This window comes from Haliotis rufescens, unplaced genomic scaffold (genome assembly GCF_023055435.1).
Source record: "Haliotis rufescens isolate VD_foot unplaced genomic scaffold, xgHalRufe1.0.p SCAF_11, whole genome shotgun sequence".
Lineage (NCBI taxonomy): Eukaryota > Metazoa > Mollusca > Gastropoda > Lepetellida > Haliotidae > Haliotis > Haliotis rufescens.
In genome coordinates, this window is record NW_025963791.1 from 13,957,315 (window position 1) to 13,960,468 (window position 3,154).

Below are 3,154 nucleotides of genomic sequence, written 5' to 3' on the forward strand. Positions count from 1 at the left end.
ACAGTCAGCTCATGGTAGTAAGTTAGTCAAGCGTTGCAATAACTTTAACGGGACCCTTTTCATATACCAATGGACACGAGTACAATCTGCCCTATACAGCAACAACACAGCTCGGATATAGAGCAGAAAGGACTAATTCTAATATATATTCCCGATACAGAAACAACTTGGCCTGTCTGTGGGTCTGTTCAAAATCGTCCCCCCTCCGCGTACATGTTGGGGTGACCTGCTTTTCCTAAAGAAAACACCCTAGCGTGAAAGGGGGAACCGATATGCTGAGAGTGTGGGTGATGGCCCAAGCAGGAAGATGTAATTACTGGATGTACGGGCTTCGGTAAGTTCTTTTAAAATAATAACCTTACTGACGACTATTGTACTAACTTGTACAACTTTTTCATTGTGTCTTGTTGACACTAACCTTTTCAATTGCTATTGATCAGTGTGACTGTTCGATAATTGATATATTGAAGGGGTGTCAGTTTGGGTGGCAGTCAGTGTTTCTGATCGTCCTACTTCATGCATATTTCTACTGGTGTTAGCATTAACTTTGGGGTGTCACTGTCGCGACGTTAAGTGTATGTAACAACCTTTAATTAGCAGTTAACTTTTGCTTTTGTGTTAAACGACTGGCAGCAAGTCTTGTTTGGGCGTGCCGTAACATGCTCTGATAGCTCCTGCTATGGACTGTCGAAAGAGTTTTATGTATGGTCGTCGCCGCCATGTTTAGTGTGGTTAAGTATTTAACTCTACACGTTATAAACATAGGGCATTCTTGGGAGATTCGCTTACATAACGGGCATTATACCAACTGCCCCGGACATGAGCGGTCAATGTTGAACATGCTGTCCTTGGTTGATAAGATTTAATTTGACCCATGAATCAACGGAACCAGTTGACTGTGAACTGTGTGTTGGTTTTAAAGGTCGATATGATCAAATGTTTTCAACAGATTGTAGAAATGTATTCAACTGTTTATAGCGTATACTGGAAGTTTGTGGAGTGAGTGAGTGAGTGAGTGAGTGAGTGAGTGAGTGAGTGAGTGGGTGGGTGGGTGGGTGGGTGAGTGAGTGAGTGAGTGAGTGAGTGAGTGATTTCACCAAAGTGGTAAATACTTAAACTGTGGCTTTCAACCAATATTAAACTAACACGCCGTGATAAAACTGAAATAATGTTCAAATCAGCGTTAAACCCCAGCCAATCACTCACGTTTGTTTCTCAATAATAGCATGTACGTTTCCAGACCAATGTGTCATAAGGTTGGAGTGAGTGAGTGAATTGAGGTCAATCGGGTAAACATATTCGCGTCTGCATTAGCCACATATACTTCAATTTCCATGTGGGCCGTGGGGTAGCTTAGTGGTTAAAGCGTTCGTTCGTCACGCCGAAGACACGGGTTCGATTACCAACATGGATACAATATGTGAAGCCTATTTCTTGTGTCCCCCGCCGTGAGAGTGCTGGAATATTGCTAAATGCGGCGTAAAACCATACTCACTCACTGTATGTCCATCTTATTAAAATGAAAGTAAAATATTGACTATAGATCTCTCTCCGTGTGTCATAGGCGTGTCACATATGAGTGTCATTGTGATATAACAATGAAACCTGAACACTCCAACACGTTTAACACGTACTGTACAGAGTACGACAGTCGGACAGACGGCCAAAAATACATCTAAATACCTTGTATTAGTTTTTAATGAATCTGTTATGCACATCGATTGCGATCCATGCATCCAAGTATCTCATTTTCATGCACCCTGACCTATCATTTTCACTATAAAAGCAGACGGTTTTTTATAACATAATTGACTAAGCTACCTGTACGATGATCTGTCGAAATTTTCGTTATTGGTGTCAGCTTAGACTTCAGTCGCCGGTAAACTCAAACGATGTAAACTGCAATAACTGTAAACTGGTTTCCCTCAAGGTAAACAGCAAACTTGTACAGCGCCCACACAATGGCAAGACACCCTTTCTCTGTAGCGGAATGGTTCTCTTCAGTTCCTGTCAGTGCTCTTGACGCATACTCTATCACTATTTTGCTTTGTGGGTGGCATGAAGTGCGACTAAATGGCCCAGAGTCACAATTAATCACATTGCATTGTTTCAATATCCGAATTTGAAACCAGGGTCAAACAGGAAAAAGTAAACTGTGTGTCATCATAACACCAGGTCACGTGGTGACATATGAACTATGCCTTATGAGTGAGTGAGTAAGTGAGTATGGCTTTACGCCGAAATATTCGAAATATTCCGCAATATCACGTCGGAGGACACCAGAAAGGTTCGTCACACATTTTACCCATGTGGGGAATCGAACCCGGGCCTTCGGTGTGCCGAGCGAACGCTTTAACCACTAGGTTGCCCCTTGCCTTGTACATAAAGCTGGTAAAGCGTTGTTATTATATAATGGGTAAGTTTCTCGGCAGGATATAGCCAACGGATAAAAACGTTATCTGTTGGGGTCACGTGCAAATATCAAAGGTCACGTAGGGACTACTTTCGGTGTTTACAAACAAACATGGCCCTTGTCAATCGGCGATAGGGAATCTGGATAAACTACTGGGATAATTTCTGCCATTATCAAAAGAATAGTCTGATATACTGAACCTCAGTGTCTAACTGTAACGCAGCTAAGGCATTTAAGTTTTGGCATCTTTGTAGATGGGGACACTAAGGACACTAAGTCTAGCCTAGCGCCAGTAGCAGTTTCCATATCTTTGCTTGTAGACCTCTGCGGCTTGGAACCTTTTACCCAAATTAAAACAGTTGGATTTGGCCGAAATATGTACGAATTGTTACCTTGTTTCGTTTTGTCGCTGAGTGTACATCTGACTGCACTTCGTAACGTTTTGACCGGACAGGCAGACTCTAAACAAACGTGACGTTTCATAGACTAGGATGAGAGTAGCTTCCTTTTGATAAAGGGCAGTTACTCTATCGGACAGACCGATGGATTGCCGCGAAAGGTAAGTAGAAACAAATGTGAAGGCAATTGTTGTTTTGCCTGTATATAGTTACTCTACTGTATAAGAAACAGGTTTCAGATGGAACTATATTGACTGTTGACTTACCTCCGACGTAATATTCATTAATGTGCACATTCAAGGAAACCTTGCAACGTTTAGGTAATGTTTGTGAGAGATGGGAA